The sequence below is a fragment of the Equus przewalskii genome, chromosome 3 (genome assembly GCF_037783145.1).
Source record: "Equus przewalskii isolate Varuska chromosome 3, EquPr2, whole genome shotgun sequence".
NCBI classification, from domain to species: Eukaryota; Metazoa; Chordata; class Mammalia; order Perissodactyla; family Equidae; genus Equus; species Equus przewalskii.
This window is the reverse complement of record NC_091833.1, coordinates 53,003,264-53,016,103: the sequence shown is the minus strand read 5'-3', so window position 1 is coordinate 53,016,103 and position 12,840 is coordinate 53,003,264. Positions and strand designations below refer to the sequence as shown.

Genomic DNA, 12,840 nt, shown 5'->3' with positions numbered 1-12,840 from the left:
GCTAGGTGGGTAGATTTTTAAATCTGGTGAGAATGAGAACAAATAGTATTCTACATCATTGTTAGGAGCGTAAATCCCTACAAACTCTTTAGCAAATAATTCTGTAGTGTCTAAAAAACCATAAAAATTACATGTCTGGGGGCCCAGCAATTTTACTTCCACTTTTTCATCCTACAGAAATTCTTATTCAAATGCTCAAAAAGACATTAACGGGAAGGTTTATCACATTTTTTGTAACAGCAATAAAATGGAAGCAAACTAAATGCCAATTCATTCACTGTTCTAGGCACTTGGAATGTTCAATAAAATACCACTAAACTGGTATTTGTATTGGTATATACAGCATATAGAATACTGTGTTCTATTTTGTTTACCTCCGAACCTTCCTGAAAGTTAACTAGGAGCATGTGTTCTTTTCCACAATCCATATAATAAATTAAAAGGGCATTAAACCTGTGCTCTACTTATTGCTTAACCAGGTAAAGCATTTTAGTACATTTTAATGACTTGAAAGCCTGAATAATTGTGTAGAATAGTAGGTAATGTCATTAGGATGTGATGATAATCAATGCGAATAGTAGAAAGAAATTTGCAATTGTCGTGTGTTGCTTGTATGAATGTGATGTCAGAAATGTCACTCTGTCAATTGACTAATGAAGAACCAGTCACCCAAAAACTGATAAAGAGATTAACCCAAAGGGAAAATGGAGCCTTGTACTTCAGGGAAGGTAGCCCACAGACCTTCCAGAATGCAGACTTTGAGATTCAACAAATCTGGGCTTTGGTCCAGGCCCTGCCACACTGTATTCTTTGTCAAATCGTCTAACTTCTTTGAACTTCATTTTTCCTCCTGTGAAATGGAATAATGCCTACCTCATAGGACCACCCCCACCAGCTTGGACACAGCCGTCGGTGTGACTGATGTAGAGACCCACTGAGGTTTCTTTACCTCCTGGCAAGACCTGAATACTAACATCTCATGACCATATGCTTTCTAAGAAACACTTGGGACAGATTTACGAGTGTAAAAAATCCAAAATTTTCAGCTTATCACTCATCACCTGGATCCTTATACCATGTGGCTTTATACATCCCCTAATCTGAGTCAATTTCACACTCCTTCTCAAACTTCCAAACACTTTTGAGTCTGTCATCAGAAAAATCTCTTAGAATTTCAATCATTTCCCTAGTGTTCTCTTCACTTTCTTGCTCTACCTGAATCTCCTCTTCCCTGGGTCCCTTCCCCAGCATCCCTTTGGAGCAGTGGCTGTTTCCTGTCCCATACATTTTATGCCAATGGGCCACTTACAGAGTGTTGTTTCTTCTCCCTCTTTTAAACCCTGCAGCTCTTTTTTTTTTTTTTTTTTTTTTAAAGATTTTATTATTTCCTTTTTCTCCCCAAAGCCCCCTGGTACATAGTTGTATATTCTTCGTTGTGGGTTCTTCTAGTTGTGGTATGTGGGACGATGCCTCAGCATGGTCTGATGAGCAGTGCCATGTCCGCGCCCAGGATTCGAACCAACGAAACACTGGGCTGCCTGCAGCGGAGCGCGCGAACTTAACCACTCGGCCACGGGGCCAGCCCCCTCTGCAGCTCTTTTGAAGGTCCTGCTTCAGACTATATCACGCTCTACCTCTCATTGATGCAATCATGCCCAGACCTCAGTGTAGACCTCATTCCTTGCAGATTTTAGCAGTTACTCTCTCTCAAACACTACTGTCTTCCTAATTCTTATAATTCTTAATAATTTCAATATCCACATAGATAATCTTGCCAATACTCTGACTTCTACAATTCTACGCACTAACACTTCTAATCTCTAACCCTACCATCCTGCTTGTACCCATGCTTCCTTAGGGCTCAGGCATGGTCCATGAATAAAATCACTCTTCTGCCTAAGTCCTCCATTGCCTTGGCCCCTTACTACTTTAGAATTTCTTGATAAAACCCCAACAATAGTTTACTCTGTATCTACATTTAAAAGTTGAGCATGATTGTAATGGTTGCTCTCACTTTGAACTCATGGCTGACACTCCAAAAACGTTAGTTCTGCAGGTCAGTTAAGTAGGAGCTGCCAGTTCACGTAGGCTGGCTGGTAGCAATGGGCCAACTTTCTGTTTAGTACGAATGTGATTTGTCCTGCCATTTTCACCCCGGCACTGTTGGAAAATTCTAGAACTTGTATTCAACTGAAGGAAACCACTCTGCCTCTGCTTCAGGACAGGTTAAATTGACATCTGAGTAAAATCCAGAGATGAGTTTCATTCAGGAGCTGCTCCAGGTGTCGCATAACGCAGGCGCAGTCATTAAAGCCATCCTAGAGAGTCTAATACTGTTCTGTAACCCCGCAAGCCAAAGGCCACTGCCACGTGGCAGCTCAGATCAGCAACCCACCTACAGTGGCAGGGACAAATCCCACCCAGAAAGATGAAGTGGACAAAGTTGGTTTTGACACTTGGCATGGTTCATTTCTCTCTTTCCTCCTTTCTGTCTAGATCACCCCTTTATCAATATCTGCTACAGGAAAAGAATATGGTTTTACTTAGTCTCATTGCCCTTAAATCAATCATGGAATTACAGGCTTTTAAAATTTTTCAATCATTAGAGTATTAGCAGGCACATAAGGACATTTTTTTTTATAGGGAAATGGTTTTCTCCTGTATGTATAATGTGTCCAGGCTAGGTTGGGCCTCCTGGATCCACTTTGAATGTATGTGGTACAAGTGGGCATTTTTTCCCCTATACTCATTAACTTAGCACAATCACCTGGAATGTGACAATCCTCTTACATGGTCAATTTTTCATTAATTTTAATGCTGGAACTGTTCTGGGGACAAATTCAGTTTTTCATTCATTAATTAACCCATACAATCGATATAAACATTTGAGAATCTGCATTTGAGATCCTATGCTAAGGGCTAGAGCGAAGTTGAGAAGTAAGCAGTCCTTGCCTAGTTATCACAGGAAGATAAGTAGTGATTATAATCAAGTACTCTACAGAGGAATAATTTCAGTGAGGAGTCTTGGAGTTATTATTTATAAACGAGAGTCTCACCATTCAACATATTTAGAGGATCCGATAGGAGGATGCTAATTAAAAAGACATTATTATAGTCTTTCTCTGAAGATCTCAGAACATTTATAAATATCTTTCACAAAACGTGCTTAAGAGGTAAGAGGATAAAAACCATAGAGGTCAGTAATTTAGAAGCTATAGAGTTTAAGAGCTGAAAAGCACATCAAAATTCAACTAATCGAGTCTTCCAGTTTTACCTCATAAACACAGAAAGCTGGAAAGAGCATTAGTCCAATTCTTAAAATAAGAAAAAACCATTTAAGTGGCAAATTAACAACTTTTCTTGAACCCATCTGAGAACTGAGGATTCAAGGACTACTCTGGAGTCTGGAGAGAGACAAGGCACGTAGGGAGGAACAGGGCCTGAAGGTTTGTTTGACCTGTGGCAGATGCCAGCAGATAACATATAAGCCAGAAAGACCATTCGGTGAAAACCTGAGGACAGATTGCTGGAGGCCTAACGTGGGCTGGTGTGAGAGCGTGAAGTCTCCGGGAAATGCAGACATCGGGGCTTTTCACCCTCTTACAGGCTTTTCTTCCACCAACTCCTCGAGATGCTCATAGGGAAGATCAAGGAGAATCCTGAGAAAGCTCCCCTGGTGGTGCCAGCTCGCAGAAGGAAACAGCAGCCTTTGCTAAAACTCTTCCCGGATCCATCTCCCCTCTCTCCCTGGTGAGAAATGTCTTCATCTGCAGAAAAACTGGCACTTTATACACTGATAGAAATCCATGGCACCTGCAGTAACAGAATAGGAAAGATAGATGTTCTTTCTCTTCGGGGAAAAGAGATACACGCTAAGTCCAGCTCTAGAGCTAGGGCGGGAGCAGGAGCATTGGGAAGACCCCAGTTCTGAATATCTGCCTTAGACTAAATTTAATCATAACATAAGAGGACACTCTGTGCCCACTACCTCCTACCATCACACTAACAAGGACCAAACAAAAATAATAGTGAAATACTTCTGAAAGAGCTGCAAGAGACAGGTCCACTCTGGCAAAGACACATTGAGAGAAACTCTATGGGATGCAAGTCTTCACCCTAAACACAAGACATCACCAGAAGAATTTGAGGCCTGTGGTGCACTGAGGAGAATCACAGCAAGAGCAAACTCCCAACCCAGCTGAACTTCCGACAATGTTAACACAAACCACCACATTACCCAGCAGAAGGAAAGGTGTGCTCGTCTCCAAGCATAAAACATATTTATCTCAATGTACACTGTTCTATACAATGTATCGGGCTTTCATCAATAAATTAAGAGGCATAGAAAAAGGCAAGAAAAAACCCCAAACTGAAGAGAGAAAACAATAATCAGAATCAGACTCAGATTGAGCTTTCATTTTACAGATTTACAGAGAGAACAAATTAAATCCAGAGCAAGGAGAAAGGAAGGAAATAATCAAATAACTGATGATGATGTCAAAGGCTGTAATGGAAAAGGTAGACAACAGGCACTAACAAATGAGTAATTTCATCAGAGGTGAAACTATAAGGAAGAATCAAACGGAAATACTAGAAATCAAAGGCACAGGAACAGATGAAGAGCGCCTTCAGCAGGCTCGTCAGCAGACTCAATATAGTGGAGAAAATAATCTGTGAATGTGAAGGCAGGTCAGTAGGGGTGACCCAAATTGAAATGAAAGTTGAAAATCAAGAACAGAGCAACCAAGAGATGTGGTACAATACCAAACAGTCTAATATATACATCATTGAAAGCCCAGGAGGAGAAGAGAAAGGAAGAATGAGGTGGAAGGAATATCCGAAGAATTAATGTATGACAGTTTTCCAAAATTAATGACAGACACACACACACACACAAAACAGATCCAAGAAGCTCAGAGAACAACAAGCAAGATAAATACCTAAAGTAAACATGCCAACACATATCATATTCAAACGATAAAAATGCAAAAATATTTTTAATTATAAGTAAAGACAAATCTAAAACAACGTTCCTCATGAACATAGATGCAAAAATCCTCAACAAAATATTTAGAAAATTGAAGCAAAGGACATATGAAAAGGATAACACATCCTAACTAGGCAGTGTTCATCGAGGAATGCAGGGCTGGTTCAACACTCAAAAATCAATCAATGCAATCCACTGTACTAATAGACTAAACAAGAAAACCCGTACGATCATAACAATATATGCATAAAAAGCATTTGATAAAATTCAAAATTTATTCTTGATTCAAAAATTGATTAATCTTGATTAAAGTAAGAATAGAAAGGAACTTCCCTAACCTAATACGAGACAGCTACAAAAAAGTTACAGCAAACAACACACAACACTTAGTGATGGGAGGCTGAGTACTTTCCCCCTCAGATGAGGAAGGGTTAACAGCATGCTGAAAGCCTTGCCCTGTGCAATAAGAAAAAAAAGAGGATACAGATTGAAAAGGAAGAAATAAAACCGGCTCTACTTGCAAACACGTGATTGTCTACGTTGAAAATCCCAATGAATCTACAAAAATGCTTCTAGAAATACTATGTGAGTCTATCAAGAAATGCTACAAAGCCAATATAAAAAAAGTCGATTGTCTTCCTATACACTAGCGATGACAAGTTGAAATTTGAAATTTTAAAAACAATGCTATTTACAACTAGATGAAAACAATAAAGTACTTGGGTATAAATTAAATAAAATATGTGCGGTTTCCATAGGTTGAAAAGTACAAAACGTAATGAAAGAAATCAAAGAAGAACTAAATAACTGGAGAAATAAAATGTGTCCATGAATTTTAAGACTCAATATTGTTTAGTGGAAGATCTATAGATTCAATGCATCTCTGATGGAAATTTCTGCAAGTTTTTTTATAGATATTGACAAGCTGATTCTAAAATTTACGGGGGAAGGCAAAGGAACTAAAAGAGGCAAAAACAATTCTGGAAGAGAAGAAAAAAGCTGTTGTTTAGTTTAATAGTATCTTACGAATGTTACTTTCTTAGTTTTGATAAATGTACCATGGCTATGTAAAATGTTAACATTAGAAGAAACGGAGTGAAGGGTACATAAGAACTCTCTATACTGTCTTTGTAACGCTTCCGTACACCTAAAATTATTTCAAAATACAGTTTAAAATAATCCAATTCCATTCCCCCTCACCAAATTGGTGTATTTTTGGAAACAAAAATTAGTAATGGCTAGCCTGGTCTTCTGGTTAAGCCATACAGCTGCATTCTGCAGATGGACATGTTGCAGGGGGACGAAGGCATCATGCCGTGTCCTGTTGACCGGTTTTCTCCACTCCCCACCCTCCCTCCCCCAGCCTCATCACTGCAATGGCTCTGCTGAGGGCACTGGCAATCAAAAGAAGGGCAGGACATGTACCATTGCTCATGCTTTCCATGTAAACAATTTTTCCCTCATCCTGTTTTCCTTAAAACTTTGACCTAATTTCTTTCGCATGCTGAGCTAATTCTCATGACTGCCTAAAAGCAGCTAAAAATATCAGCAAGGTCTGCTAAAGGTCAGACATGAAGCCCCCATTCATTCAAACCCTGCTCTCGAGTCATCATCTCTTTAAATGCATGACACAAGTATGTTCCTTTCCCTCTTCTGTTGATAATTTTACAGTGAGACATCATTAGAAAGCAGGCTCCGTGCTTCTTTTCAAGCTGCACTAGCTGAACTTATATTTTTCTCTTCACTAAAAAAGATGCTTACTTCATATTATGAACTTTCGATTAGCAGTAATAAGGAGCAGTGTGTGGTGTTCAGAAAACTTCTCTGGCTGTTTTCAAAGCAAGACTTTAAGTCCAATAATCAAGTTGTTTCTGATACTTGACAAAGGCACAAATACACTCGTCCAGAAAGTTAGCACATTTTCAACCATCTTGACTTGGGGGTTTCTTCCCACTTGGAAAAATTTGTTACTGGAGAGGTTCCACCCAGGCAGGCCCAGAGAAACAGGAGATTGTGAAGACCACAAAGCTTTACGAAGCTGTAGATGCACCCTTGGCTTCCTTCTCCATGTTTTCTGGCAGTCATTTTATCCATTCTATTTCTACCAACAGGGAAGCAACAAGGCTGATGCCCTGGGCAGAAGGATTCACAGAATGGAGAAAGATCTAGAAATCTTTTTTTGCTAACAGAAGCCATCAACACAAATGTGACACCCGAGAACAGCTTACAACTGATCTGAAGATCAAATAAGTTAGCTTTTGCAAAGCACAAAGCAGGCAAGTTGGTTGCTGAAAATCCCCAGTTTTCTCTTCTCTGTGTAGTACCCTTCCTGATTTCAGCGACACGGTGCTTTCTCGCTCTGTGCTCCCCAACAAAATCTACTTTCAGCAAAATCTGCTATCATTCACTCACAGTTTAATATGAATTTAAGTCAATATGTCATCGCCTCCAGGAATACCTGTGTTTTGAATGTTAGTCCTAATTGAGGAATAAGCGATGTGTTCCCAAGATTAAAAGAATTTTAGATATTGATGATTCTAAGAGAGAAATGGACAGAAGCTAGACAGAAAGGAGCCTGACTGCAGTCTCAGAAATTTATCTGCTCCAAAGTTGGCCCACATGAAAACTCTCAAAGGTGTTTTTCATGACTTACTATAGTTTCAGGTTAGATCATCGGGACAAGTATTATTTCTGCTTTTTTCATTACTCACTTTGTTATCACTTTAATCTTGGTTCAGTTGGACAAATGGGATTTTGCCAGAGGGTTAAAGAAGGAATGAGCTGAATTCCACCCATGTTCAAGGCCTGTGCTGAGGTCCTCATTGGTTTTAATGTGCCATATGGCTTGGCACAGTGGCATTTCTCTCCCTTCGAGAACACCCCTTAGCTTGCGTGGCATCCATCATTTTGCTTGTTGACTTAGTTTCATTTTCTGTTTTTCTGGTCTGCTCAACTGCCTGTAACAGCATTAAATTACTCTTCTGATCTTTCGGTTTCCCTGAGTTCACAAACTGGAATTTATGGAAGTCTTTAAGCCTAAAGGGCTTTCTGATAAAGGTGGATGCCAATAAAATGATAAAGGTCGAAGGAAAATAGTACACTTTAAGGAGGCAGCATCCTTCATAGAAATGCCGTATTTTCATATTTTATGTGAGAAGGAAATAGTACAGCCTGTAGAAAAGTCAATGTGGAAATTTGGAAATGAAACCAAAGTTAGAGATTGTCCAGCCCAACCTCATTTGACAGCTGTGGACACTGAGGCTTCGAAAGGGTAAGTCACCGAGGTAGTCAGGGGAAGAATTGGAACTTGAACTTGGCACTCCCAGCGCAATTCGCTGTTGTGTCCACTACATTGTGCTGACTCTTTTGATTACATATTCTTAAGGATGAAAGAATGTGGAGAAAAGGGAATAGCTACCGAGTCAGGAAAAAGAATACACGAAATGTTTTCTCGTTTCCTTTTAAAACCAAGAACTTACTTTAATTTATCTAAACCAAAATGACCATCTGATCATGAAAATCAAGCCATGGTGTGAGGTGGCGGAGGCATTTTATTTCTCCCTGTCCCCTACCCCTGTATGCATAGAGTCCTCAGTCCTGTCGCCGCTCCCTCTGTAGCGTCCTTCCTACCATCCCTTTCTTTCACCCACATTCCACTCTCGTAGCTTACTAAGTTATAAAGCTACCCCTAGATCTCTGAAGGAGATTTTTAAACTGTTGATCTTTGATTAGAGTTCCTCTCTCCCCCCTTTCAATTCCCGATGATGAAAAGAGCCTCTTAATTCATCTTCCTGAAATACCACCTTCACATAACGTTGTCATCAGTGGAATCTCTGACTCTACTTTGACTTGCTATTCTGCGATGTTGAGGCTCTGATCCTCTCACTGTTTTTCTGTTTTGGGGTTGGTTGGTTGGTTTGTTTTTTGTCCTGTGTTTAGCCAGCCCAAATAACTTTGCTCTAGGGCACAGGAAGCACGGGAGGTGCATGGTATAGGAGAATGAGTAGGGGCTTCTGGGATTCTAACAAACCAAAGGTAACCCCATTTTACTTCTATTTAAATTGCTTTCTCTTATATTCACATTTCCCTGATGGAAAAGGTCAAGACCATGCCACTCGCTAGGATTTTCATTGTAGCCCTTCTGTCTTGACGTTGTCATGAGAATGAATTACCTGCGCTTGCCACGCAAAGGGTAACATGGTCTTGCCGTGCAGTTGACCAGCCATGCCCTTGGGAGTTTTCTCCCTTAGGCCTGGATTGTGACTATTTCCTTTTGGGGAAAAAAATCATTTTATCTGCTTAGGAAAGCAAAGGAAAGGATTTTTTTTTTGGTTTGGTGAACATCATTAATATCTTTGCAAACACTATGTTCACGACTTTACCGAGCTGACCCATATCAGAGAAAATGAGGCCGGAAAGTTTGACATAGTTGCAAAGACCCATTTTTCCCGCTCACATTGTGAGCTATTCCTCACTAGTTAGCCAATATATCTTATCCTTCCTTCATAAGCCATATTTTCTAGGGGAAAAACCTGATTCTTAGCACAAAAAGACCATGCCCTACTTTAGTCTTAAGTTGAAAATTATCTTCAAACACCAGTCACTTAACTATGTGGATGGAGCTTTTTTCCTTCCTGAAATTAGCAGCATGTGTAATCAAATGAAACAATGTGCACAAAAATAGTTTTCAACCATATAAATTTCTAAGTAAATATATAAAATATTTTCATATTTACTAGCGGCAGTATTCAGCTCACCCCGCCATTTTGCTCCACCCACTCCTAGCAGCACTATTCAATTCAGCACTTTCGAACGAGTTCGATGTACCCCAGGGCCCTAGGCAAGACATCACAGATACGAAGAGGAATGAGGCACAGTCTCCACCATCGAGGGTCTTGTCAGCCAGCACGAGAGCCCATCATTTAAAGAATCCCTTATAATTAGATAATTATAATTAGACAAGTACTGTATAAGTATATAAATAAACTGTCGCATAAATTTGTCACAGTAATTGTAGGCTCCTAACCTATACATTTTTTGAAACTTTAAAAATTTGTCCCCTTGTACTATGGAAAATAAGCACTGTGTCAGCCTGATCTGTTGATAGCGGCTCTCTGAAGAACTGGGTTTGGAAGGGTTTGAAACTACTTCCAAGCTCCAACAGAAAAAGAGTTTTTTGATTAATTACTGACGGCAGCCATTGGCCTAGGAGCAGGAAGGGGCCCTTGGATGTCCTATGTTTGCCTCCTCCAGACTATAACATGTAACTACTATGTCAAACTTTCTCTACCCTATCCGAGGGTCTAAGACATCATGGTCACTTTTGCCAAAATTCTTATCGTTTCACAAAGCAGCTCCTTTCTGGGGATAATTAAGTGGAGCACAGGAGTCCCTTCATCACTTCCTTTACTGTCTGAGATATGAAATTGTTGGCAGGTAAGTCAAGAATTTGCTTGAGTCTCTGCTTTGGGTGAGTGGCCCTTCCAGCTGATACTGGATCCCATCTCCACTATGTTTGTCTCTTGGATCCCATCACTGCTGTATCTGTCTCTTGGCCAGTATTGTGACCTGCATCAGAATGTCTTGCCTAACAAATAAATGGAACAGGTTATCTAATCTTAAAATGATTAGAAATTTCAAAGCCCAAAAGCAGTCAAAGAAATCACAAAAGAAAAATTCAAAAGCTTTAACCTCATAAATACTTAAAATACATTTAAATATGTCAAAATTATAAACAAAAGGCAAAAAACTTGAAAGACAAAGGAAGAATATTGTCTAAAAATATGACAAAGAGGGGACCAGCCCTGTGGCCTAGTGGTTAAGTTTGGCACACTCAGGGTTGGCAGCCCAGTTTCACAGGTTCAGATCCTAGGCGTGGACCTACACCACTCACCAGCCATGCTGTGATGGCGATCCACATATAAAATAGAGGAAGATTGGCACAGATGCTAGCTCAGGGCTAATCTTCCTCAGCAAGAAAACAAAAAACAAAAAACAAAAACCAACAACCACCAAAAAAACCATATGTGACAAAGAGTTGGTATGTTCAACTGATATGAACTAATGTACTAGGTTGGAGTACAAATTAGACGTGGCTGAAACCAATAGAGCTAAACTAACAAAAGTCAAATACCATTTTTAGTCACACCCTCTCCTCCAAATTATTTATGAAAGAAGAGGTTCATTTGATTCAAATGGCCAGACGTGTCTGCAAGTGACTTCGAGGGAGGAATAACGGAGAATCCTATCGGGCCTCCTTTTCAGCACAGGCTTCTGTGACACTGCTGTGTGGTAACCCTATTGGCAACAGGCCCAATACAGTCCAGTGTGTCCACTGCTGTGATCCCTGAGACACCTAGAGGGGTTTATTATCTACAAACACTTCTAAAGTGACTATCATGTGCCAGACAATCTGCTAAGCACTTTACAAATATGAATTTATTTAATCCTAATTGCAACCCTCTGTGGTAGGTTTACTATGACTACTCCAGTTTGCATGTGAGAAAACAGAGGCACAGAGAGGTTAAGCAACTTGTCCAAAGTCACACAGCTGGTTAAGTGGGAGATCTGCAATTGAATTCGAACTGCTTGGCTCCAGAGTCTATGCTCTTAACCATGACATGGAAAGGACTAACACTCCTCAGAATTACCCTTTGTCAAAGAAGCACCATGGCTGGACTCCCAAAGACATTGCTCTTTCCTCTGTGTGTAAAGTCCCATACACTTGCTCTTGGTTTTATTTGCCAACTGTACTGAGCAGGAATTGAGAGTCCAAGCAGGAACACACAACTGATAGAAAAGGATGCTTGATGCTTTATAGGACCAAAGAGCTCATTCTTTGGGAAAACAAAAATAAAAAAAAAGAGAGAGAAGGCACTGATAATTCTAAAGGAGGAAAAAATAGATAACCAATATATTTGTTACAGAATGAATTGTGTACCCCAAAATCCATTTGTTGACGCCCTATTCCCCAGTGTGACTGTATTTGGGGATAGGCACTTTAAAGAGGTAATCAAGGTTACCTGCGGTCATAACAGTGGGGCCCTGATCCAATAGGACTGGAGTCCTTATAAGAAGAGGAAGAGACACCAGGGGTGCACACACAGAGGAAAGGCCACGTGAGCACACAGCAAGAAGACGGCCACGTGCAAACCAAGGAGAGAGGCTGGGGAGAAACCTACCCTGCTGATGCCTCGATCAGGGACTTCCAGCCTCCAGAACTGTGAGGAGTAAATGTCTGCTGTTTGATCCACTCAGTCTGTGGTATTTTGTTACAATGGCCCTAGCAGACTAACCCAATATTAATGAGAAAGCATGATTAACTTTCAATGAAGAATAGATCAGCAAAATAATAAGAAAATATAGATAACCTCATGCTAATAAATTTCAAAATTTCAATAAAAGCACAATTTTCTGGGAGTATAAAAAATTGTGTAAATCATCTCAGTGCTGATATAGTATCCATTCCTGGAAATCAGGAAAGCATTCATCCTTGACACAATTTCTTAGTAATGAATAAATTAAAATATACATCCTTCACATGAAAAAAATCTATCTGAAACCAGCGGCCAATATCTCAACTGTGTAACTTCAGCCCAGAGGACAGGTTGCAAGCTTGCTGCTCGAGGGCCAGATACAACACACAAATAGGTTGGTTAGGCTGGTTCATTGTTTTGTTTTTAATTTGCCCTAGTTGCCTGCACTTAAAAATCGTATTTTATCTTAACTTCCAGATTTTTAGCTTCTGGCAAATTAGGCCCCCATGACAATGAACTGTAGCTAAATACTGCCTTCCCATTGCAAACCAGCTCTGAATGCTCCAGTTTGCCACGGTTTCCAGCACTCTACACAGA

The 12,840-nt window shown here is 40.1% G+C and overlaps 1 long non-coding RNA gene across 1 annotated transcript in view; it reads right to left on the bottom strand.

Moving 5' to 3' along the window:
• Positions 1-2,786: 2,786 nt before the first annotated feature.
• The window catches only part of LOC139082284 (uncharacterized), a 55,158-nt gene continuing 45,104 nt past the window's right edge, over positions 2,787-12,840 (bottom strand). Inside the window, exon 7 of the long non-coding RNA XR_011538125.1 lies at positions 2,787-3,813. This is a non-coding gene — a long non-coding RNA (uncharacterized lncRNA). The remainder of the gene's footprint in view (positions 3,814-12,840) is intronic.